Raw genomic sequence first — 26,591 nt, forward strand, 5'->3', positions numbered from 1 at the left:
TGTACATCTGCTGAATTCATCAGATCCAATCATACTGAAAGTTTTAAAACAGGAGGAGAGGAAGTCTAAGACATCTCTTTACATAGTTTCGCAGAAACATTCAGGTAGCAAGCAGGAATGGAAATCAAACCAGAAGTAGACAAAAGTCAGGAAGTAACTGAATGTGCCAAAAAACAAAATAAATATAAGGATCAGATGAGAAGGAAAAGAATGGGGAAAGCCATAAATAAAGTGGCAATAAGGAGACCTCCTGGAATAACCATGTTCATCAGAATTTGACACAGGAATGGTTACAGAGAGGTGACCTGAAACAAAAGGATGAAAGGTTGATAATGTCAGCCCAGGATACTGGACTACATACACGTTAGTTTACATAAGTTCAGTGAACATGTGGTAGAAACAGATAAAATAAGAAAATAAATTGAGACAGTCGCATACCTTGTTGATAGGTGCGATACACTCATAACAGAGAGCACTGAAAGGCACAAAATGTGGTAAGACTGTTACACTGGAGATCGTGCAAACACTACAATAAAAGAATTATACAGAATAAATTGTACATCACTTGGGATCATCCATTACCAACAATTCAAAACACTAGATGCGAGAAAAACAAGATACAGCAGTTCCATGAAAAGAAACCAAAGTAGCACTGATAAAGTACAGTTGTGTACACTCACCATAAATGTAGATGTTCGAGTGTATACACTGTTGCAGTCATCACACTTGGGTTATCTGCAAGCAGGTAGCACTCAGTTGGCCCGAATACCAGAGACTTAGTATTTCTGCGACGGATGCTATTGCTCCAGGACTGACGTTAGACAGCCGACGTTAGACAGTTGGCAGCCGACGCCATTACATCAGTTTTTCTTGCCCCAAATGTCAGGAGCATCCCAAATAGGGAGCTACGTTATGGTGGGGAAAACACCACCAGTATAAAATAAATACCAATAGCAATACCCCTGAAAGGGGTGAGTAATAGCCATAGAGAGGAGAGAGAGATGAAAAATAGGACTGCAACAGTGAATACACTCGACCATCTACATTTATGGTAAGTGTACACAACTGTACTATGTTCTTCATGTTTCACTGTTGCAGTCATCACACTTGGGATGATTCCCAAAGTCAAGAAGAGATAGGGCTGGCTAGCATGCCCTGCAGGACTGCTGTTGCAAAACCTGCCCTGGATTTTGAAAAGATAGGCAGGTGGTAACGCTTGGTGAAGGTGTGTACAGAACTCCAGGTAGCAGCTTCCAGGATGTCCCTGGTGGGGACTCCCCTGAGAAATGCTGTAGAGATAGATGTTGCCCTAGTGGAATGTGTTCTAACCCCCTGGGGGATTGGTTTCCCATGGTGCTTGTAGCACAAATGGATGCAGTGTGCTATCCATTTGGAAATTGTTTTGAAATGGCCTGGTCCTCCGCCCCTGTTGCAAAACTGACTAGTAACAGGTCAGATTTTCTGAAGGGCTTAGTCCTATCAAGGTAGAATCTGAGCTGTCTGTGCACGTCCAAGGAGTGCAGAGTCCTTTCCCCTTTATTTTGAGGATTAGGGAAGACAGTTGGCAAATGGATGGATTGGGTTGAGAGCCACACTGGATACCACTTTAGGAATAAAGGAAAAGTTAGTCCTGGGGGAAACCCTGTCAGCATGGAAAATAATGAAGGGTTCCACAGCCGTAAGTGCGTGCAGCTCTGACACTCTTCTAGCTGAAGTGATGGCCAGAAGCAAGGCTGTTTTCCAAGAGAGGAATTTTAACTCAGCTGACACAGCAGGTTCAAAGGGGGTAAGCGAGAGCTTTTCCAGTACAAAGTTAAGGTCCTAAGCAGGGGTGGGTGTGCTCTCCTTCGTGGCCTCAAGTTGTTTGCCCCTCTCAGGAACTGTTTGATAAGAGGGTGTGAGAAGAGAGGTGGCTCAGTGTTGTAATGAGCTGAAATGGCTGAGGCATGCATCTTAATGGAGGAGGACGACAGGCCTTTGTGAGGTAGATCAGCTAAGTAATCCAGGATTAGAGGCAGGGAGGGCAGAGTTGTGTCCTCTCCTTTAGATTGAATCCATGGGCAGAACCTTTTCCACTTATCAGCACAGGATTTTCTTGTACTGGGTCTTCTGGCTTCAAGAATGACATCCAGCACATGCATGCTTAGGGTTGCTAGGGAGAAAGCAAGCAATAAGCCAGGCTTCAAGACTTACGGTTTGCAGTTGTGGATGCATAATCTGTCCCTGCTGCTGAGAGAGCAGGGTTGAATTCTGGTGTGTGCCAGGGTGGCACTGGTGACAAGCTGCGCAAGAGTGGGTACCAGTGCTGGCATCGCCAGTCCAGGGCAATCAGAATTGTCCTTGGTCTGTCCCGTCTTACCTTGAATAATACTCTTGAGAGAAGGGGCAAAGGGGGAAGGCCTAGATTGAGAGATTTACCCACTGAAAAGATAGGCCATCCACTTTCCAGGCCCTGCTGGGAGGATTCCTGGTGCAGAATTTGCTGAGCTGGTGGTTGTAGGGGGAGGCAAAGAGATCCACCTCTGGGGTCCACCATTTCTGAATCAGAAGGTTGAAGGTGCTGGGCTCCGACTGCCACTCGTGTTGGTCTAGGAGATTTCTGCTTAAGTTGTCTGCCAGTGAGTTTTGCTTGCAGGAATTCAGCTTGCAGATGGACTTTTATGTCCAAGGCCGTGTGCCACATGGCCATGGCTAACCTGCAGAGTGGGTAGGAGTGGGTTCCTCCCTGCTTACAATTGTACCACATAACTGCATTGTTGTCTGTTTTTATTAGCAGTTGTCCTGGAAAGAGAAGGGATCTGAAAGCTGTCAGGGCGTTCTGCACAGCTAGCATCTCTTTTTGGTTGATGTTCACATGAATTTGACTTGGGCTCCAGTGGCCCTGAATGCATTTGCCATCCATGTGTGCTCCCCAGGCATAGTCTGATGCGTCTGTGGTCAGGGTCTGGGAGGCTTGGGGTTGAGAAAAAGGCAGTCCCTTGTTGTGGTTGCATGCTTCTGCCCACCAGAGAAACTCTGTCAGACAGGGTATGATAGGAATGACTGTTTCCAGGACCTGAGAATGTTGGCACCAAAGATTTTTTTAAGTACCATTGAAGTTTTCTCATATGCAGTCTTGCATATGGAATTAGCGGTATACATGAGGCCATGAACCCTAGGGACTGCACTATTTTTCTTGTGGATATCTGGGTTCTGGTGGCTATTTGTTTGAAGTAGGCTGTCAGATTTACTTGTTTTTCTGAAGTGAGGAATGCCATCTGGGATGTTGTGTCCAAGCTTGCTCCCAGGAATACATTTTTTTTTTACTGGGTACCAGTTTTGATTTCTTTTCGTTGATGGTGTACCCCAAGAATGTGAGAAGGTGCTTCACAAATGTCAGGTGCTGCAACAGCAATTCCTGTCTGTCTGCCTGAGTCAGGCAGTCGTCCAAGTATGGGTAAATTTGGATATGTCTCTGCCTGCAGTATGCAATGGCTGGAGCCAGGCATTTTGTGAAAACTCTGGGCGCAGTACATAAGCCAAAGGGAAGTGCAGAGAACTGATAATGCATAGATCCTGCCCTGAAACGTAGATACTTCCTGCATGACTCCCTTATGGGGATGTGCAGATAGGCTTCTTTCAAGTCTAGGGTGACTAACCAAGCATCCTTGGCTAGCGTAGGAAGAAGCTGTTGCAGGGTAAGCATTTTGAATTTTGGTACCACCAGGAAGGTGTTGAGAACTGAAAGACCCAGGATTGGGTGCCAAGAGCCCTCTTGCCTGGGTACCAGGAAGAGTCTGGAGTAGAATCCTTGACCTCTCTGTTCTACTGGAACCGGCTGAATAGCTCTGATATTGAGCAGGGAATCTACTTGGCTTTGAGTCTCTGCCCACTGGTTTGGAAGAAGGTCTGGAAACCCGCTTGGGGTTGGCAGTGAATGGAAATAAAATTTGAACCCCTGGGATACAATGTTGAGGACCCACCAGTCCTGCGTGATGGACATCCAGTTTTTTGCATAAATGGCAAGTTTTCCTCCTGGGGCACAAGCAACTGGGCAGGGCTGGGGAGTGTAGTAAGGAAGTCATTGAGAGTTTTTTTCCGTAAGGAGGTGGCTTACCACTCCCTGCTTTAGGGGTAGGGGCACTCCAATACTTGGATCTCGGCATACTCAGACTGTAGTCTGGGTGGTCTGTTTCCCCTGGGTCTGGTTTGAGAAGGCCTGGAGGGGGCTGGAAAGGACCAGTGTTTGGAAGGGCAATGCCTACTGAATCTAGGGGGTTGCACTTGTAAGAATTCTTTAACAGTCTGCATAGACTTAGCTTTTTCTTCCATCTTTTTAAGAACCTCTTCTGCTTCGATGCCAAACAAACTGTCCTTGTTCAAAGGATCATCTAGTAACTGATTGGACATGGTCTGCTCCTTAAGTCAAGCATGTCTTCTCAGTACAGAACCAGTGACTGCTGCCCAGCAAGAAGCTTCTAGGGCGTCAAAGCCACATTGCAAAGCATGCTTGTTGATTTGGCTTACAGACTGCATAAGCTCCTGCAATGCTTTATTTTCTGCACAGTCTGTAAAGGTTGCCACTTTTTGTTTAATAAGTTCCATAATATGTTGCTGGTACTTCAGCATGTGAAAAGTACAGTTTTGTACCTACCATAAATGTAGATGTTCGAGGATCCACATTGCTGCAGTCCTAACTATTGGGTAGTCCGCTGTCCAGTCGGCCCGAATACCAAAGTATATGGCTGACGTCGGTCAGGGCGCATTAGACTGACGTCAGTACATCAGGGTACTAATGCGCATGACCGACGTCATATCCTCAGTCTTTTCTTGCCCCAGATGTCAGAAGACCCTAAAAAGACAAGGCCCAATATACCTGCACCAAAAATATGTACAATATATACAAAATTATCAGCATATAACCTCACCTACACAACCACCCGTAAACACAGAGGAGAAGGACGCAGCGTAAATTGGACTGCAGCAATGTGGATCCTCGAACATCTACATTTATGGTAGGTACAAAACTGTACTATGTTCTTCATTCCACATTGCTGCAGTCCTAACTATTGCAGAATCCCAAAGCAGAGGTAAGGGAGGCTGGCAAATCATAAAGAAGCAGGAGCTGACAACATGCCTTGCAAAATAGCTGTGGCAAAACCAGCCCTAGACTTAGAGTAGAGAGGAAGGTGATAATGCTTAGAGAAAGTATGTACTGAACTCCAAGTAGCTGCCTCCAAAATATCCTTAGTTGCCACCCCCCTTAGAAATGCTGCTGAAGTGGCAGTAGCCCTAGTGGAATGAGGCCTAATCCCAGCTGGAATCTCCTTGCCATGATGGGAATAACAAAATGCAATCCAAACCCAATCCACCTAGAAATAGTTTGTTTTGACACAGGCTTGCCCTGCGAACTCAAAGCAAAAGAAACAAACAACTGCTGAGACTGCCTAAAATCCTTAGTCCTGCTTAAATAACGAATTGCCTGTGTACATCTAAAGTGTGCAAAATCTTTTCCCTTTATTTTGGGGATCTGCATAAAAAGTAGGCAAATGAATAGTTTGGTTTAAAGCCACACTAGAAACCACCTTAGGCATAAAGGAAGGATTAGTACGTAATGATACCCTATCCTTATGGAAAATCAAAAGGCTCTACTGCCATAAGGGCCTGCAACTCAGACACCCGTCTTGCAGAAGTAATAGCCAACAGAAAAGCAGTCTTCCATGACAAGTATTTCAATTCAGCAGTAGCCACTTGGCTCAAAGGTTGTAGAGTAAGTTTTTCCAACACAAAATTGAGATCCCAAGCAGGAGTAGGAGCTCCACGGGGGGCTTATATTCTTTGCCCCTCTAAGAAACTGCTTGAACAAAGGATGCGAAAACAATGGTGGGTCACAATCATAGTGAGCTGAAATTGCTGCAGCATGAATCTTAATGGAAGAGAAGGACAAACCTTTGTCCAATAACTCAGTAAGATATTGAAGAGCCACACTCAAATTAGGCTCAGAAATCTCCAAATTCTTTGCTGTACTCCAAAATAAAAATCTCTTCCATTTTTCTCGTACACTTTCCTTGTACTAGGTCTTCTAGCTTCCATAATCACATTTAAAACTTGTTGAGGAAGTTGAGACCTGCTGTGTTTCAACACAGAATATGCCAGGCTGTCAGATGAAGAGAGTGAAGCTTGACATTGAGCAGATGACCGTCCTTCTGAGATAACAGATGTGGAATCAAAGGTAAAGGCCATGGAGGCTTCCTTACCAGACTCCTTAGTAGTGGGTACCAGTGTTGCGAGGCCAATCTGGAGCTATTAAAATCATCCTTGGCTTGTCTTGTCTGACCTTTAAGAGCACCTTTGGAAGAAGAGGCAGAGGTGGAAAGGCATACACATGAAGATTTTTCCAACTGAAAGAAAGAGCATCCACTTTCCAAGCTGTGTGATGAAACCCCTTTGTGCAAAACTTTGGCAGCTGGTGGTTTAGTGGAGAAGCTTAACAGATCTATGTCTGGAGTTCCCCATGACACTGTCAATTTCTGAAATACATGAAGATCCAGTTTCCACCGTGGGGATCCATGATTTGTCTGCTTAACACATCTGCTAAGGAGTTCTGTGTTCCCGCAGAAACCTTGCCTGAAGAGTTAGTTGCAAGCTGAGCGCAGTCTCCCATAAAATCATTGCTTGCCTGCATAGAGGATAAGAATGTGTTCCCCTTGTTTGTTGATGTACCACATGACAGTTGTGTTGTCTGTTAGAATCAACACCTGCCCTGGAAAAAGTAACTCCTTGAAAGCCATTAATGCAAACTGGACTGCTAACATCTCCTTCATGTTGATATGTAGATGTTGTAGTCTGGCAGGCCACTTGTCTTGTATCCACTTTCCATTTAGATGAGCTCCCAAGCAATGTCCGAGGCATCTGTCGTTAAAATCTGACTCGCCTGGCGGGTCACAGAGAGTCCCTTGTTTAGGTGACATTCCTGAGCCCACCACAAAATTCTTTTGAAGGCAAGGTATTATTTGAATGACAGTGTCCAAATCCTGGCAGTGCTGTGTCCATACATTTTTGAGATACCATTGCAGCTTCCTCATATGCAGTTTGGCATTGGGAAGCACCAGAATACAAGATGCCATGAACCCTAATGCTTGAAGGACTGTCCTTGCAGTCAGCACGGACTGATGAGATAGTTGATGGAAGTAAAGGGATAGACTCTTTTGTTTGTCCGGGTTAAAAAGGCCATCTGGGCTGCTGTATTCAGTCTCACACCCAGAAAGCACATGTCTTGAGAGGGTACTAGACTGGACTTTATTTCGCTCACAGAATACCCTAGGCATCTTAGCACTGCTATAACATATTCCAGATGCTGTAGAAGGTCTTCCTTTTCTTGAGCCAGAATCAGGCAGTCGCCCAAGTAAGGATAGATTTGAATTCCTTTTAGCCTGAAGTAAGCTATCACTGGAGCCAGAACCTTTGTGAATACTCTGGGCAGTAGATAAGCCAAAGGGCAATGCAGAGAACTGATAATGAGAATTTCCAGCTCGAAACGCAGATACTTCCTGCAACTTAGTCTTATAGGCACATGAAGGTAAGCTTCCTTGAGATCTAAAGTTACCATCCAGTGATCTTTGCCCAGCAGAGGTAAAAGCTGTTGTAACGCCAACATCTTGAACTTGGGAATGTCCAGATAAGTGTTGAGGATAGATAAATCCAAAATTGGTCTCCACGTGTTCCCCTTCTTGGTACTAGGAACAGGCGAGATTAAACTCCTAGGCCCCTTTCTGATACAGGGACTGGCTGAATGGCCCCTATTTGGAGTAACAGAGAAATTTGCTTGTGAGCCTCTTTCCTTTGTGGAGGAGGAACGCCTGGCATGCCTTTGAAAGGGGCAATGTATGGAAATAAAACCTGTAACCGTGGTGAATGATATCCAACACCCATCTGTCTTGAGTAATTAAATCCCAATTTTCTTTGAAAAGAGACAGTCTTCCTCCCAAAGGAGCTGCCAGACGAGAATCTACTGGCAGCTGAAAAGGCAGGTCATTGGGTCTGTTTACTTAAAGGACTGACCCTGCCCTCACCAGAAGTCTGAGCAGGTGAACTCCTGTTCTAGGCCTAAAAGAACCTTGAGCTCTGCCCCTACCACGCCTAGACCTACCCCTAGACTGGGAATCATAAGCAGGATATGTCCATCCCTTAGTAGGCCAATTTCTACTAAACTGGTGGCTGCACCTGCAAAAATCTTTAACAGTTTGCATAGACTTAGCTTTTGTCCTCCATTTTCTTTAAAACTGCTTCCACAGGCTAACCAAACAACACATCAGACTGTAAAGGAGCATCCAAAATCTTTGTCTTAACATGCTCAGCTAAATTCTGATCCCTCAACCAGGCATGCCTGCTAAGAACAGAACTAGTGGCAGCCACCCTCAGGAGGCCTGTACAGCATCAAACCACATTGCAAAGAATGCTTACCCACTTGTTCAGACACATGAACTAAATCCAGCAACTCTTTACACTCAATACCTTCCGGCCAAAGCATCCACCTTAGATTTCAATTGTGAAAGGAGATAATTTTGATATTTTAGCATGTGGAACTGACAATTCAACGCCTCATGGCTAAAGTGGAAGAAGTATACACTTTCTTCCCATCTATCCAAAGCCCTTGCCTCTATCAGTGGGAACAGGGTTTTTAACAACAGAGGCCTTAACACCTTTAGGTCCCTGAGAAATAGTTTCGGTCTGCCCTAGGACTCTTAAAAGATACTTTATGAGCTTCAGGCACCCTAGTACTACGGTTTGCAGTTGTGGATGCATAATCTGTCCCTGCTGCTGAGAGAGCAGGGTTGAATTCTGGTGTATGTGCCAGGGTGGCATTGGTGACAAGCTGCGCAAGAGTGGGTACCAGTGCTGGCATACAGTCAGAGACAATCAGAATTGTCCTTGGTCTGTCCCGTCTTACCTTGAATAATACTCTTGAGAGAAGGGCAAAGGGAAGGCCTAGATTGAGAGATTTACCCACTGAAAAGATAGGCCATCCACTTTCCAGGCCCTGCTGGGAGGATTCCTGGTGCAGAATTTGCTGAGCTGGTGGTTGTAGGGGAGGCAAAGATCCACCTCTAGGGTCCACCATTTCTGGAATCAGAAGGTTGAAGGTGCTGGGCTCCGACTGCCACTCGTGTTGGTCTAGGAGATTTCTGCTTAAGTTGTCTGCCAGTGAGTTTTGCTTGCAGAATTCAGCTTGCAGATGGACTTATGTCAAGGCCGTGTGCCACACATGGCCATGGCTAACCTGCAGAGGCGGGTAGGAGTGGGTTCCTCCCTGCTTACAATTGTACCACATAACTGCATTGTTGTCTGTTTTTATTAGCAGTTGTCCTGGAAAGAGAAGGGATCTGAAAGCTGTCAGGCGTTCTGCACAGCTAACATCTCTTTTTGGTTGATGTTCACATGAATTTGACTTGGGCTCCAGTGGCCCTGAATGCATTGCCATCCATGTGCTCCCAGGCATAGTCTGATCGTCTGTGGTCAGGGTCTGGGAGGCTTGGGGTTGAGAAAAAGGCAGTCCCTTGTTGTGGTTGCATGCTTCTGCCCACCAGAGAAACTCTGTCAGACAGGGTATGATAGGAATGACTGTTTCAGGACCTGAGAATGTTGGCACCAAGATTTTTAAGTACCATTGAAGTTTTCTCATATGCAGTCTTGCATATGGAATGTGATATACATGAGGCCATGAACCTAGGGACTGCTATTTTTCTTCTGGATATCTGGGTTCTGGTGGCTATTTGTTTAGTAGGCTGTCAGATTTACTTGTTTTCTGGAAGTGAGGAATGCCATCTGGGATGTTGTGTCCAAGCTTGCTCCCAGGAATACATTTTTTTACTGGGTACCAGTTTTGATTTCTTTTAGATTGATGGTGTACCCCAAGAATGTGAGAAGGTTGCTTCACAAATGTCAGGTGCTGCAACAGCAATTCCTGTCTGTCTGCCTGAGTCAGGCAGTCGTCCAAGTATGGGAAAATTTGGATATTTCTCTACGTGCAGTATGCAATGGCTGGCGCCAGGCATTTGGTGAAAACTCTGGGCGCAGTACATAAGCCAAAGGGGAAGTGCAGAGAACTGATAATGCATAGATCCTGCCCTGAAACGTAGATACTTCCTGCATGACTCCCTTATGGGGATGTGCAGATAGGCTTCTTTCAAGTCTAGGGTGACTAACCACGCATGCTTGGCTGGCGAGGAAGAAGCTGTTGCAGGGGTAAGCATTTTAATTTGGTACCACCAGGAAGGTGTTGAGAACTGAAAGACCAGAGATTGGGTGCCAAGAGCCCTCTTGCCTGGGTACCGGGAAGAGTCTGGAGTAGAATCCTTGACCCCTCTTCTACTGGAACCGGCTCAATAGCTCTGATATTGAGCAGGGAATCTACTTGGCTTTGAGTCTCTGCCCACTGGTTTGGAAGAAGGTGGAAACCCCGCTTGGGGTTGGCAGTGAATGGAAATAAAATTTGAACCCCTGGGATACAATGTTGAGACCCACCAGTCCTCGTGATGGACATCCAGTTTTTTGCATAAATGGCAAGTTTTCCTCCTGGGGCACAAGCAACTGGGCAGGGCTGGGGAGTGTAGTAGAAGTCATTGAGGTTTTTCCGTGGAGGTGGCTTACCTCCCTGCTTTGAGGTAGGGGCACTCAATACTTGGATCTCGGCATACTCAGACTGTAGTCTGGGTGGTCTGTTTCCCCTGGGTCTGGTTTGAGAGGCCTGGAGGGGCTGGAAAGGACCAGTGTTTGGAAGGGCAATGCCTACTGAATCTAGGGGTTGCACTTGTAAGAATTCTTTAACAGTCTGCATAGACTTAGCTTTTCTTCCATCTTTTTAGAACCTCTTCTTCGATGCCAAACAAACTGTCCTTGTTCAAAGGATCATCTAGTAACTGATTGGACATGGTCTGCTCCTTAAGTCAAGCATGTCTTCTCAGTACAGAACCAGTGACTGCTGCCCAGCAAGAAGCTTCTAGGGCGTCAAAGCCACATTGCAAAGCATGCTTGTTGATTTGGCTTGCAGACTGCATAAGCTCCTGCAATGCTTTATTTTCTGCACAGTCTGTAAAGGTTGCCACTTTTTGTTTAATAAGTTCCATAATATGTTGCTGGTACTTCAGCATGTGAAACTGACAACTCAATGCCCTAATAGCAAGAGTTGCAGAGGTATATACCTTCTTACCCCATCTGTCCAGAGCTCTGGAATCCCTGTCCGAAGGGGTGGAATTCTTGGCTGTAGCTGCCTTGATACCTTTAGGCCCCTGGGAAATTATCTCTGGGTCAGCAGTAGAATTCTTGAAAGGAAATTTGTGTGTCAGGTACTCTGTAGTAACTGTCTGGTTTCCTAGGGGGAGGAGGTAAAGTGTCAGGAGTTAGACTGGATTCCATAAAAACATCAACAATAATATCCAGGACAGGGGATATTGTTAATGTGAAGCAACTCTAGGAATTCTGAGTCTCTTTCTGGACTGATGATAGCCATGGCATTCCCAGTGGAAATGCTCTCTTAAAGTATGCAAGGTTTCATCAAAATTAAAGTCCTCTGGAGGGGAGGCAGAAGGAATAGATTCCTCTGCATCTGAATCCTCATAAGCAGATAAGGGCATGTCTTCATAATCAGAAATCTCAGAGTCATCGGACTCCTGGTCTGTAGAAGCTGTAGGGGGGACTGGTCACTTTTTCTCTTAGCAGGGGAAGGTTGACTTCCCCTAATTAGCATAATAAGGTCTTTGGCCATTCTAAGCATTTGTTTCTGTGGCATGGGAGCAGGTGCATGTGCTTTGGTAGTCGGTTTTCTAGGTGCAGTGCGTACTTTGGGCCTAAGAAACTTGGCAGTTTTGGTTAAAAAAGTTGTCGGTTTGAGTCAAACATCGGTTGAGTGACGAACTGCCTCAGAAGCCGGTGCCTGCACAGCGGCTTCAGACTCATCCAAGGTAGAGACACCCGCAGGTTCCATAGTCGAAGAAGAGTCTCGTGGCATACCAGAGTCCGAATGGGTCTCGGTAGAGGCCTGCGAATCCATTGAAGCAGGCATCAGGGGCTGTGAAATCGCCTGAGTACCTGTGGACTGGCGACTAGCTTAACGGAAGCGTTGTCGGCAGCTTTGCAACTATGCACTCTGTCTCTGTCCTTACGTTTTTTCAGAATATTGGTAGTTGGATGGCTTACCAAAGCTATTTCAGAATATAGAGATAGAGAGTGAAAGAATTTAGCGACAGAGAGCCCGACGACGAATGGTTCGGGTGCTAAGGCACAAAATGAGAAGTTATGTACCTACCATAACGTTCCATGTTAGTTGTCTTCTCTCGCCTTCTTTCTTGCTGGATGGGTTCGGAGCCGATCCTCGGCCACTTACTAAAGCTCGAGAGCTTATTTTACCGGCTCGAGGCAACCCTATATCCCATGATGCTAGGCGATAACTCCCCAGATCTCGTTTGGAATCTGAAAAACCTAGCATAGGCCAATAAAACAAAATCCTCCAACTGGAAGGAGGAGGAAGAGGGATAAAACCCCCCAAAGATCTTAATCTACACTATATATATCCTAGGACACCTAGATGGTGAACAAGGGAATATAAGAACTCTTCAAGGAAGGGAAGATCTTCTCGGTCTGTCCAGGCTAGGGGGATAGTGGGTGGGACGCAAGAAAGAAGGCGAGAGAAGACAACTAACATGGAACGTTATGGTAGGTACACAACTTCTCAATGTTAAGTTGTCAATCTCGCCTTCATTCTTGCTGGATGGGACCGCGTCCCTAGCACCTTCATCCTGGGTGGCTCATTGGAACAGACTCAAGAATGGTGGAACCAAATGTCGCTCTGTCCCTGGAGGCCATGTCCAATTTGTAATGTGAAACAAAGGTATGAGAAGAGGCCCATGTAGCTGCCGCACAGATAGTGTCTATTGGTAGTCTAGCTTGAAAAGCTGTAGATGTAGCTAGTGCTCTAGTTGAATGAGCTTTTGGCTTAGAAGTTAATTCCCTGCCTCTGAGTTGATAAATAGATGTAATCACAGAAGACAGCCACCTAGATAGGGTTACCTTAGAAACAGGAAGGCCTTTCTTATTTTCTGCCTACGATAAAAACAGTTGATCAGGCTTCCTTATTTGTTTGGTTCTATCCAAATAGTATCAGAGCTGGCGGTGAACATCTAGATAATGTAGCTTTTGCTCCGCTCTATTAGTATAGTTTGGGAAAAAACTGGGAGATCAATTGATTGATTTAAATTTGTCTGCGAAGCCACCTTGGGTAAGAAGGATGGATTAGTCCTTAGAGAAACTCTGTCTTTATGGAAGATTAAGTAGGGGGGACGAATGCAGTGGGCGTGAAGCTCAGATACTCTCCTAGCAGAAGTAATGGCGACTAGGAAGAGTGTCTTCCAGGAAAGAAATTTCAATGAACAGGAGACCGCAGGTTCAAAGGGGGGAAGAATCAAGGATGTTAAGACTAAATTAAGATCCCACTGAGGTGGAGGGTTCTTTGATCGGAGGCTTAAGTAAATATACACCTTTAAGGAAAGCTTTGCAAAGCTTATTGGACATGATGTTGTGGTCCGATAAGCCTGTATGAAAATTCGATATGGCTGCCAACTGAACCTTTACTGTGGAAGCAAAAGACCCTGAATGAAAGATTTTGGCTAGGAAGTCTAAGACCGAATGAATTGGGGCAGTAAAGGGATCTATATTCCTTGCCTTTACCCAGAAGGAGAAACGTTTCCATTTACTAGTGTAAATCCTTCTGGTGGAAGATTTAAGGGAAGCTACTATGATATCCCGGACGGGATTAGAAATCATAGGGAGCCTGGCTAAGAACGGAAGTGGAGCAATCAAGCAGTGAGGTTGAGAGAATGTAGATATTGGTGCAGCTGCCCAGACTGATGGGTCAACAGATCTGGAGCTGGGTCCAGATGCCAAGGCTGTACCAAAAGATAACGGTGTAGGAATGGAAACCATATCTGTCGAGGCCAATAGTGGTTGCTTTCTGAATTACTTGTGGGATTAGAGGAAAGGGTGGAAAGGCATAGAGAAGTCCCCGAGGCCAATCTTGGACTAGAGCGTCTCTGAGGGGATGGCTGGAAGGGGGAAGAGGGTGAAGAAGTCGGGGCATTTGCTGTTTTGGGGTGTAGCGAAAAGATCGCAGCAAGGAAGGCCCCACTTCTGAAAAATCTCTTCCGCCACAGATTGTTTGAGAGACTACTCATGTGGCATGAGTATAGCTCTGCTCAACCTGTCCGCTATGATGTTGGATTTCCCGGGGATATGCGTTGCTATCAGAAACCGCTGAGAGGAGATTGCCCATTGCCAAAGTCTGAGTGCCTCTCGACACAGGGGACAGGACTTGGTTCCGCCTTGCTTGTTGATATACCACACTACGGACATATTGTCCGTTTGGATTGCAATAGTTCATAGGGGAAGAGAGTCGTGGAGGCCTTGCAACGTTAAAAGCACCGCTCTCATCTCTAGGACATTTATGTGCAGGTGGCGTTCGAAAGGTTTCCAAGTGCCATGGACCATCCTGCCCTGAAAATGTCCCCCCACCCGATCAGGGAGGCATCCAATGTCACCATGGCGACCGGGGGAGGAGGAACAAAGGGTCTGCCTTGATGGACTTGAGGGGACAATATCCACCAGGACAGATGACTTTTGCAAGTTGGAGTTATCATGATCTTGTGGTGCATGGGGAGTTGCTGAAAAGACCATTGGGCGAAAAGCATCCACTGTAGAAGACGCATGTAAAAACGTGCGAGGGGAAGACGTGTTATGGCGGCCGCCATAAGACCCAATACTTTCAGGACATACCTGGCCTGAATTTTGTCGCTCTGAAGAAGAACATGGACATGGTTTTGAATATCTAAGACCCTTTGATCTGTTAACTTTGCTGAAATTTGTACGGTGTTCAAGTTGGCACCCATAAAGGTAATAGACTGACAAGGCGACAAGGCAGACTTTTTGAAATTTATAGAGATTCCTAGCCCTCTGCAAATGTGAATGGTGTAAGCTCTGGCTTGGAGAAGTTGATGCCTGGTGGTGGCAGTTTGGAGCCAGTCGTCTAGATATGGAAACACCTGGAATCCTTGCCGTCTCAGGTGAGCCATAACCGCTGCCATACATTTGGTGAACACTCTGGGGGCTGTAGTGAGACCAAAGGGCAGGGCTCTGAACTGGTAGTGACTGGCCCCCAGCCGAAAGAGGAGAAACCTTCTGGAGCACCTGTGAAGTTTGATGTGATAGTACGCATCCTGAAGGTCCACGGGGCACATCCAATTGTCCTTGCCCAGAAAGGGTAGAATGGACTGTAGCGTGACCATCCGGAATCTTGTTCTCTTTACAAACTTGTTTAGTTTGCTGAGATCTAATATTAATCTCCAGTCCCCTGTCTTTTTCGGTACCAAAAAGAACCTTGAGTAAATTCCGGATCCTAGTTGGTCTGCTGGGACTGGCTAGATGGCTCTTTTTGCTGCAGTTTTGATATCTCTGATACTGCTAGTTCCCTTAGACCAGGTGGAACGTCTGGAAGGGTTCCCTTTTGCTGAATTGGGGTTGGATAAAAGGAATTTTGTAACCCTCGGATATGATCGACTGTACCCATTTGTCTTGAGTAAGGTAAAGCCAGGCTACTGAGTACAACGACAATCTTCCCCCGACTGCCTCCGAAGGTGGACAATCGGGCAACATCTCAGGGATGCTGGAAGGGTTTGCCAGAGAGAGGCTCCCTGCTACTCTGGTTCTGCGGACCCCCTCTGCCCCTAGGGCGGCATCTTTGTTGTTACCCTCTCTGCCTCTGGGGGTAAACTGACCTCTTGCGTGAGGCGTGACTCCTTGAGATTTGCGGAACCACATTTTTCCACCCTTCTGACCCTTAGGGTATGGTCTTGAAGGAGGGGGAGAAACGGACTCCTACGGCAGAAAGAGTCTTGCCATCTTGTTCGCATCTGGTCAAGGTGTCTTTCACTTGAGGTCCGAACAAAGCCGAACCATCAAAAGGGGAATTTGTGAAGAACGCCTTGAAAGGGTCCACGAAATTACACAGCCGCATCCAGGCGTGACGCCTTAAAGCAACTCCTGTGCCCTGCGGCCCTACTCGCTCCATTGGCTGCATATGAAATTAGACGCATGGAGGAGTTAACAATCGAATTCAGGGTTCCAAGCTGTGAGTTTATTTTATCCTGGGACCCAGCAGCTGATGGATCCTGTAAGACTTCTCCCAACTCTTTGAGAATATCTCTCTGAAGGCGGGTGAAGTGACACAAGTATTTCAGCGACCGCATGGCAAAGGTCGCTGAAGAAAACATCTGCTTACCGTACCTATCCATGGTCCTAGAATCCTTATTAGGAGGATGGATAGGTACTGAAGGATCAGCTAGTTCCTTCTTGGTGGCTGCAGCCACCACCATGGCATCTGCCGGTACACCTTTTGTTAGGAATTGCTTGTCAACTGGTGCTGTGATGAATTTAGACTGCTTCCGAGGGGTGGATTCCACCCAATCCGGGGCGGACCACGCCTTCCGAGCCACTACTTCCATAAGCGGGTCGAAAGGCAGAGACACCCAGGAGGTGGAGGGTCGAGAACCAAACGCCTCCAGGTACACCGACTCGTCCTCGGAAGGATTAAGGGAAGACCAGTTCCCCCTCTGCTTTAGGATTTCTAGGATGTCTGAGAAAGAGACATCCTCAGAGGGGGACTTTGGGGATCCCTCCGACTCATCCAAGTCGGTGTCAGATGTAGTGGACTCAGGGGAGTCCACATGCTTCCTCTTGCATGTCCTCTTACGCGGAAGCTCCGCTGACATGTCAGGAGAAATTCCCAGTGGGGAAAACTGAGGCGTTGGATTTCTGGGTCCGGGAGCAAGAGAGTGGGAAGAGACATCAGCAGGCACTGTAGTGGGAGGAGCTGACCGTTGACTATGCCCTGGGGCTAGTATGCTCCTCATCACCTCAAAGGCTCTCCTATCAGAAAGGCCAGAGGGCCCCCGCTCCGAAGAGGTAGGAACCCCAGGCCGCACCGACAGGGAAGGCTCCGAGGCCGATGTCGGGGCCGAGCTCACCAGCGCCAACGCTCCAAGGGGGAGAACGGGGTCAGACAATGGTTCGATGCCACTCGCCCCCTCGGAGCCGATGAGAGAGATCAGGCGCCCGGATCCGTCCAATGAAGGCATCAAGGAGGAGATCGGAGCGGAAGATGAAGGAGCTGAAGGGGGAGGTATCGGCTCAGACGCCACAACAGTCACCGCTCCGAGGAGCTCCAGCTCCGAACTCTAAGGGAGAGTCGAAGGAGGAAAAATAGGTGTAGTCATACTAGCTACCGTCTGATGAGATGGGCTACAGATCATCTGGGCCAATGCCTGAGACTTTAACAGCCTACTTACCACTCTCTCAAGGTCGTGATCTGAAAGTCTGGACGACCGAGAAGATCGGCTCCAATGGCTCCACTCTGAGAGCAGGGGAGATCTCGGAGCCGAATGGATGGACTCCAATGAAGGGGATATTGACCTCTTCTTAGATGGAGCCAAAGGAGCAGAGGACACGTCGGCTCCAGCCGGAGCCGACAGTGAATGCATGGACTCAGAGGTATCGGCACTGAGTGGTGCCGAGACCGGAACCTGTGACTCAGGGGGATCCAGCCGGAGCCGATCTAGGCACAGACAAGGAGCCAGCAGCCGAAGGCTTAGTACTTGGAGCCGACGGTTTTGCTGGTTTCAAAGGCCTCCCCGACACAGACTTAGTCTGGGAGCCCTCGGGCTTTAACAAGCCCCTCAGTACAAGTTTGTTCCTGTGCTCCTGCAGGACTCTTGGACTGAATGCATGACATACAGAACAAGAGTCCTGCAGGTGCAGGGGTCCCAGGCAGTAAACACAAGAAGTGTGACCGTCTGTCAGAGACATTTTCTGACAGCACGAGTCACACTTCTTATAGCCTGAGACCTTGGTTTCCTTTGGTTCCTTCGACATGTGTCGAGGGATCACAAAGGAAGAGAAAAAAAACAACACACACACAAAACACTCAAAAACAATAAAAATATTAATTAGGATACTGACACACCCAAACACTCCACAGGATCCCTAAGAAAAATTAGGAAAGGGGCAGGCTTAAGGCCTAACCTAAGAGTGGAGGGGGAGGAATACAAGGGATAAAAAGGGAAGGTATAAACAGGAATAGAATTAAAGGTAGTCGCTAACTATTGAAAAAACTGGGTGAAAAATTAACTAAAAAGGGTGACTGAACACTATATATTTAAAGACTTAACAGGAGCCGGTAAAAATACGCACCTCGCAAGCGGCAAACGAGATCTGGGTAGTTATTGCCTAGCATCATGGGATATAGGGTTGCCTCGAGCCGGTAAAATAAGCTCTCGAACTTTAGTAAGTGGCAGAGTAGGAGCCGAGCATGGGCTCCGAACCCATCCAGCAAGAATGAAGGCGAGATTGACAACTTAACATCAGACAGCGAGGTACGTCGTGGTCTGGGCCAAAACAGGTGACGCAGTAAGAATGAAAATCTCTAGGAGGTATTTGCTTTCCACAGGTAAGACAACTGTTAACTTTTTCTGACATCGGTTAGAGAAAGAAAAAAGGATCCCCAGTGGGATACTTAGCTTTAGAAGACTTCAGGATTATTCAATTCGGAAACGAAAATTCAGGTAGCAGCTGACTGGCACTTGCGAAAGTACAGTTGTGTACACTTAACATAAATGTAGATGTTAGAGTGTATTCACTGTTAGAGTGTATTCACTGTTGCAGTCATCACATTTGGGATATCTGCTTGCAGTAGCCCTGACAGTCAGGGCTACTGCAAGCAGATAAACCAAATGTGATGACTGCAACAGTGAAACACGAAGAACATCTACTTGCAACAGTGAAACATGAAGAACTTTTAGTTATGTACTCACCATAACTTTAGATGTTTGGGATCCATCTCGCCTACATTCTGTACTGATGGGCTCGGAGCCGATCCCTCGGCTCCGACTCGGCACGCTATGCTATAGAGCGAAGCCTCTTATTGGCTGAGCTATTCTCTATCCCAGGATGCACCACCACTAATCCCCCAGATCTTGTTTGTCCGCATTCATGCACACACACATAACTTGTTTATATAACATTTCCAGATATTTCAAGATGAAACAATAGAATTCGGACCGTCCGAAGGAGGGTGGGTTATTGGGAATGTAGGCGAGGTGGATCCCAAACATCTAAAGTTATGGTGAGTTATGGTGAGTACATAACTTTTAGTTATGTACTCACCATAACTTCAGATGTTTGGGATCCATCCTGAATGATGATGCCAAAGAGCGAAGTTGGCTGAGCTTACTATCCCAGGATGCACCACCAACAGTCCCCACATCTAGTTTGTGCGCATACATGCACACATGCATACCCTGCTTATATAACAGCGTCAGATGAAACAAGATAAAAACACTGGAGCCCAAAACCCTTGTATCTCTTCTGATCTGCAGGGCAGGGGAAGGAGGGTGAGATGGATCCCAAACATCTGAAGTTATGGTGAGTACATAACTAAAAGATGTTATGTGATCTCTGAATGATGGGACAGCGTCCTAGCACCTGAATCCTGGGTGGCTCACTGGAAAACACTCCTGAGTACCGTGGAACCAAATGAAGCTCGCCTTTGGATGCAACATCCAATTTCTAGTGGGAAATGGAAGTGTGCGGGTTGGACCAAGTAGCCGCAGCACAAATTTCGAAATAGCGCGCTTGGAATGAAAAGCTATAGAAGTAGCCATAGCTCTGGTAGAATGAGCTTTGATAGCTGATGCGAGTTGCTTATTTGAAGAAGAATAGGCCTGAGTTATGCAATCTCTGATCCATTTTGAGATTGTAGCTTTTGTGATGGTTTGGCCCAATTTATTATCTGAGAAGGACACAAACAACTGGTCTGACTTACGAAGTTGCTGGGTCCTGTCTAAATAGAAGCGTAATTGCCTGTGAACATCAATTTATGGAGAGTGTATTCTGCCTCATTAGAGAATTTTGGAAAGAAAACTGGTAGTTCTAGAGATTGTTGAAGACAGAAACTAGAGCAGACCTTTGGGACAAAGGATGGATTAGGCCTAAGAGATACTCTATCTTTGTGGAAAATGAGGTATGGTGGTTTAATAGACAGGGCTTGAAGCTCTGAGACTCTTCTTGCTGAAGTAATAGCCACTAAGAATGCCGTTTTCCATGACAGATATTTTAATTGCAAGTAGCAGCCGGTTCAAAATGTTAATGCGAAGCACTAAATCAAGATCGGAGGTGCAGGATGAAATACTGGTGGTCTTAACAGACTCGCACCTTTAATGAATGTTTTGCATAGCCTGCTGCTCATCAAAGGAGGATCCGTGGATTCATGGAATTTAGAGATAGCAGCTAGTTGAACTTTAATAGTTGAGACAGAAGATCCCTGATTAAATAGGGATGTTAAGAATTTCAAAACCTCTGGGACAGGAGCAGTGATAGGGTCTAAGCCCTTGAGTTGAGCCCAGATAGCAAACCTCTTCCACTTACTGAGGTACAATTTGTTAGTGGTGGGTTTATGGGCGAAGACAAAATGTGAACAACTTCGGGTCTAGTGTGTGGCTTCTGACTAAGGTCGGAAGTGGAGGAGCCAAGCTGTCAATTTCAGAGATTGAAGGGACTGATGCCAATGTCGACTGATGGATTAGCAAATCCGGGATCAGGTCTAAGGTCCACGGATCGTCCACGCATGCTTTTTCAGGTAAGGAAACCATATCTGACGAGGCCAGTATGGGGCAATCAGAATCATTGAAGACCTTAGCTGACAAGCTTTTTGAATGACTTTGGGAAGGAGTGGGATTGGAGGAAAAGCATAAAGCAACCCTGTTGGCCAGGGTTGAGCTAGAGCATCCATGGCGGTACTTCCTGATGTGGAATCAAGGAGAAGAACCTTTGGCACTTGGTGTTTTGTGGAGTCGCAAATAGGCCCCATCTCTTGAAAACCTGGGCTGCTACTGTGCGGTTTAGAGACCATTCGTGAGGAGAGAATTGTCCTGCTTAATTTGTCCGCCAATACATTTGACTTTCCCGGGATGTGGGTCGCTACCAAGAAGCGGTTGGTAGCTACAGCCCATTCCCATACTCTCATGGCCTCTCTGCAAAGGGGATACGATCTGGTCCCTCCTTGTTTGTTCAGATACCAAACCACCGACATGTTGTCTGTGTGGATGGCGATGATACCCTGAGGAAGGAACTTGTGTAAGGCCTGTAGGGATAGAAGTACAGCCCTCATCTCCAACACGTTGATGTGGAGAAGAGCTTAGTCCGAAGCCAGGAGCCCTGAACTAGCCTGCCCAGACAATGCCCCCCACCCTATCTGGGAGGCATCTGCCGTCAGGGTAACCGCTGGACGCGGGAGAACAAAGGGTTTGCCCTGATCTAAGTTGGATGTCTGAAGCCACCAGCGCAGGTCCCTTTTGCATATTTCCGTAATCATGATGTGATGATTGAGGGGGAGATCTTGAAAGGTCCATTGAGTTGATAAGAGCCACTGAAGAATCCTCATGTGTAACCTTGCTAGAGGAACTAACAGTACCGTGGCAGACATTGAGCCTAGAACCTGTAGGACCATCCTGGCTGGGGCTTTGGATCTCGAGATCAGAGCTTGAACTTGGCCCTGTAAGGTTGGATCCTTTCGGCGGAAGAAAGACACGCATCAATCTTGAGTCTATCTCTGCTCCTATAAACTTTATGCGCTGAGAGGGCAGCAAGACAGACTTTGACCAATTGAATGTAATCCCAAACACCCAGGAGGCGGTGGCTTTGAGGTTGTCCATAAGTAGATGCCTGGTGGTGGCAGTCAGGAGCCAGTCGTCGAGATAGGGAAACACTTGGAATCCAAGGCTCCTCAGGTGAGCCGTCACTACTGCCAAACACTTGGTGAACACCCTGGGGCTGTGGTGAGACCAAAGGGCAGAGCACAAAATTGGTAATGACTGGCTCCCAGGCTGAAGCGCAGATACCTCCTGGACGCCTGATGTATCGGTATGTGATAATAGGCGTCCTTGAGGTCTATGGAGCACATCCAAACATCCTTCTCCAACAACGGGAGAATGGATTGCAACGTGACCATTGAATTTGGATTTCGTAGCGGATAGGTTCAGTCTGCTGAGATCCAATATTGGTCTCAGGTCCCCTGTCTTTTTTGGCACTAAAAGAACCTGGAGTAATTTCCTGATCCGATTTGGTCTGTGGGGACGGTTGGATGACTCCTTTTGTAGCAGCTTTGAAGCTTCTGGCTGCTATTTCCCTTTGACTGGGTGGTGGGTCCGGGATTCTCTTGGACGGAGGGTGAGTATCTGAATGGGATGGTGTAACCTCCGGCAATTATCGAAGCACCCATCTGTCCTGAGTGATTGACTCCCAGGCTTTTAGGTGCTTGGCAAAGCGACACCCGACTGGCTCGAGCAGCACAGCCGGGCAATCCCTCATGTCGTGTGGGAGGCTGGAGCGCCACGCATGGACTCGCGGTCTCCAGAATTGCGGGGCCCTCTGCCGCCTCTGGGGCGGCGTCTCCTGAAAAATTTCCCGCCCTCTGCCTCTGGACGGGGAATCTTCCTGCTGTTGGGAGAAAAACTTGCGATTTCGGAACCACATTTTCCCCTCCTTTGGCCTTGGGGTAGGCCGAAGGGAGTGGAATAACGGCCCTCGGCAGATAACGTTTTCCCTCTTGCTCACAGCGGGTAAGGGTGTCTTTCACCTTGGGTCCAAACAATGAGGACCCATCAAAGGAAGGAAGACTTGAAGGCCTCCGCAAACTGACACAAGCGGAGCCAGGCCTGTCGAGAGCCACGCCTGTGCCTGCCCCGCCCGCCGCATAGGATATGAGCCTCATGGACGAGTTAGCAATTGGCGTCAGGATAGCCAACTGAGAGCTAACGGACTGGGCTAGCTGCTCAGGTAGGTTACCGAGAGAGTCTGACAACTCCTTGACCAGATCCCTCTGAAGCCTAGTAAAATGTGCCAAATAATTCAGAGACCTTAAGGTAAAGGCCGCTGAAGTCAGGCCTATCCATACTCCTAGACTCCTTATTAGGAGGATGGATGGGCGTTGAAGCCTCTGCCACGTCCTGCTGTGTAGCAGATGCCACCACCATGGCATCTACAGCCACGCCTTTAGTAAGGAACTCCTTCTCGGGGGCAGATAAGAATTTGTTTGGACGAGAAGGGACTGGTTCCACAGTATGACAAACTAAATCCAGAAGCTCGTCGAAGGCGGAGACACCCAGGAGGCGGAGGCTGAGCCCCAAAGGCCTTGAGGAGCACTGAGGGGTTTGGACATCCAGCCGCCTCGTTGTTTGAGGATCTCTAAGATGTCTGCAAAGGAGACATCATCAGAGGGCGACTTAGGGACCCTCTGCATCATCCATATCCGTGTCCGATGTGATAGACTCGGGGAGTCCACGTGCTTCCTCTTGCGATCTCTTCCTTGGGGTTCCTCTGGAGATGACTCGAAAAACCCTCAGGAAGAGGGAACCCCACTGGGGTAACCTCAGGCCTCGGGGCTCCGCTGGCCACAGACAGGGGAACTACCAAAGACCCAGTCTCCACGCCCAGGAAGGTGCTGGTAAAACCGGAGAGATGGCGAAGAGGATTTGGCCAAGGCACTCCTCATAGCTCTGAAAGCCGGACCTCCAGAATCCTGGGAGCGTCCAGTCTCCGGGGCCATGATAGTAGACGGAAGTCCCGCAGCGAAGCACCGAGAGGAGGCTCGGAACAGCATCGGTCCCGAAACATCACCCTCGGGTCCAGCCGAAGAAGTCGCGTACCAAACTCGGACCCGAGGCCGGGTTGGAGTAAGGGTCGGAGCCGACCCTGAGATCTCCACCGGCTCCAGAGCACCTGCTCAAGCAGTCGGAGGAGGAATAGCAATGGGATCCCTCATGGCCATCGCCTCCGAAGCTAACTGGGTCGGAGCGAAACAAATTTTGGAAGACTGGGGACTGGAAAAGTCTTTGGAGCACCCTGTCTATATCAGAATCCGACATTCTCGAGACCGAGAGGAAACAGAGCGGGTTCGAAGACCTCTCCCTCGGCCCCAAGGGACTAGGGGACCGGCTCGGCGACTCGATGAGAATCGGCGCCGATGAAACACACACACCAGATTCCATCGGTGCCGAGGTAGACTTGGCCGAGGAGGAAGTGTCTGGCGGGTGACCCTTGTCGGCTCCGAGAGCAGTGGAGCCGGCGAAGGTGACCCGCCTCTCGATGCCCCAGCCATCGGCTCCGAAGTCAGTCGATACTGGAGGCATCGAGGCAGACCGTTCGACCTCGGCTCGAAGTCTTTGGAGCGAAGGAGAGGCCTGCCTAGGTCTCTTGGCAGTCGGATCCGACGGACTGGTCGGAGCGAAGCCCTTTCTTTTGGCAGGAGTGGGGAAGACAAGGCTTCTTCAAAGAGGGTTTAATCAACCCTTTAAGAATTAATTTATTTTTCCTCTCCTGGAGGACCCTAGAGGAAAAAGCGTGACATACGCTGCATGACTCCTGCAAGTGCTTAGCCCCTAAACAATAAACACAAAGTAGATGGTCATCAGTAACAGACATCTTAAAAGCACATTTAGTACATTTTTTAAAGCCCGAAGGCCTAGGGGCTTGAGACATAATGTTAACAATTCCTGACAGGAAATTTAACCACTGTAGAATCGCCTAGACAAAAAAGACCGAAGGCTTACAGAAACTGTGTAAACACAACCTTAGGTGTAAAAACCGGGAACTTTAACACAGTAAAAAGTTCAGTTATAGAGTTTGACCGAAAAGGCCCTGGATTGAAAGGGGCGCCAAAACAAACTCTACCCAATCACACACAATAAAGTCCAGTACTCAATCGAACACAATTAGCAAAAGCAATAGCAAAAGCAATAGCCGTTAAAACGGCTTTTGTGAAATACAAGCACAAAAACTGACAGAAAAAGTAGTTAATAAAAGCTACTCAGCCCAGCCAGCTCGAGACCACGTCCTTGCAGTTAAGCGGCAAACGAGATCTGGGGGACTGTTGGTGGTGCATCCTGGGATATAGTAAGCTCAGCCAATAAGAGACTTCGCTCTTTGGCATAAGCGTGCCGAGTCGGAGCCGAGGGATCGGCTCCGAACCCATCATTCAGAATGTAGGCGAGATAGGATCACATAACATCTAAAAGTTCTTCATGTTTCACTGTTGCAAGTAGATGTTCTTCGTGTTTCACTGTTGCAGTCATCACATTGAGCCAAAAGATGTTATGTGATCCTATCTCGCCTACATTCTGTACTGATGGGACAGCGTCCCTAGCACCTAAATCCTGGGTGGCTCACTGGAAAACACTCCTGAACACTGTGGAACCAAATGAAGCTCGCCCCCGAGATGCCACATCCAATTTGTAGTGGGAAATTAAAGTGTGCGGGGAAGACCACGTAGCCGCAGCACAAATGTCACTAATGGCAAGCTTAGAATGGAATGCTATTGAAGTAGCCATAGCTCTTGTAGAGTGAGCTTTTACAGAGGTCATAAGCTCTTTATTAGAAGAGGAATAAGCTTGACTAATACAGTCCCTGATCCATTTGGCAATAGTGACCTTTGTGACTGCTTTGCCCAATTTATTATCCGAAAAGGACACAAACAATTAATCTGTTTTCCTTGTTTGGTCCTGTCTAAATAAAAACGCAATTGCCTGTGGACATCCAATGTGTGGAATATGTATTCCGCTTTGTTTGAGTACTTTGGAAAGAAAACTGGAAGTTCTAATGACAGTTGTAGGCAAAAACTGGAACAAACTTTAGGGACAAAGAATGGATTAGGCCTGAGAGATACTCTTATCTTTGTGAAAAAACAGGTATGGAGGTTTTACAGATAAAGCTTGAAGCTCTGAAACCCTTCTGGCAGAAGTAATCGTGACCAGAAAAGCAGTTTTCCACGACAGAAATTTCAAATCACATGTTGCTGCCGGTTCGAAGGGGGAGGAAGTTAAGGCACGTAACACCACATCGAGATCCCATGGAGGAGCAGGATGAGAAATCAGAGGTCGTAAAAGCGCAGCACCTTTCATGAAGGTCTTACACAATCTGTTGCTCATTAAAGGTGGGTTTATAGATTCATGAAAATTGGAAATCGCTGCCAATTGGACCTTGATGGTAGAGACTGAAGAACCTTGATTGAATAGGGAAGTTAGAAATTTTAGGACTTCCGATACAGGAATAGTGATGGGATCCAGACACCGGAGTTGAGCCCAAATAGCAAATCTCTTCCATTTGCTAGTATACAATTTCTTAGTGGCAGACTTGTGGGCCGAAGATAAGATATGTATGACTTCCGGGTCTAAGGTATGATTCCTGACTATAGTCGGAAGAGGAGGAGCCAAGCTGTTAACTTCAAAGTGTGAAGGGACTGGTGGAGTAGTCCCGACTGATGAATTAATAGGTCTGGGATCTGATCCAGGAACCATGGACCGTCCAGTGCATATTTCCGAAGATAGGGGAACCATACCTGACGAGGCCAGTAAGGAGCAACTAAGATCATTTTGCTCCCCAAGTGAAACGCCTTTTGGATCACTCTGGGAAGGAGGGGAACTGGGGGGGAGGCGTATAGTAAGCCGGTGGGCCAAGGATGG

The 26,591-nt window shown here is 47.3% G+C and overlaps 1 protein-coding gene across 1 annotated transcript in view; it reads right to left on the minus strand.

Moving 5' to 3' along the window:
* The window catches only part of LARP1 (La ribonucleoprotein 1, translational regulator), a 3,464,554-nt gene that overhangs the window by 1,599,366 nt on the left and 1,838,597 nt on the right, over window positions 1-26,591 (minus strand). The window lies entirely within an intron of this gene.

The sequence above is a fragment of the Protopterus annectens genome, chromosome 4.part0, assembly GCF_019279795.1.
Source record: "Protopterus annectens isolate FY-2018-M chromosome 4.part0, PAN1.0, whole genome shotgun sequence".
NCBI lineage: Eukaryota > Metazoa > Chordata > Ceratodontiformes > Protopteridae > Protopterus > Protopterus annectens.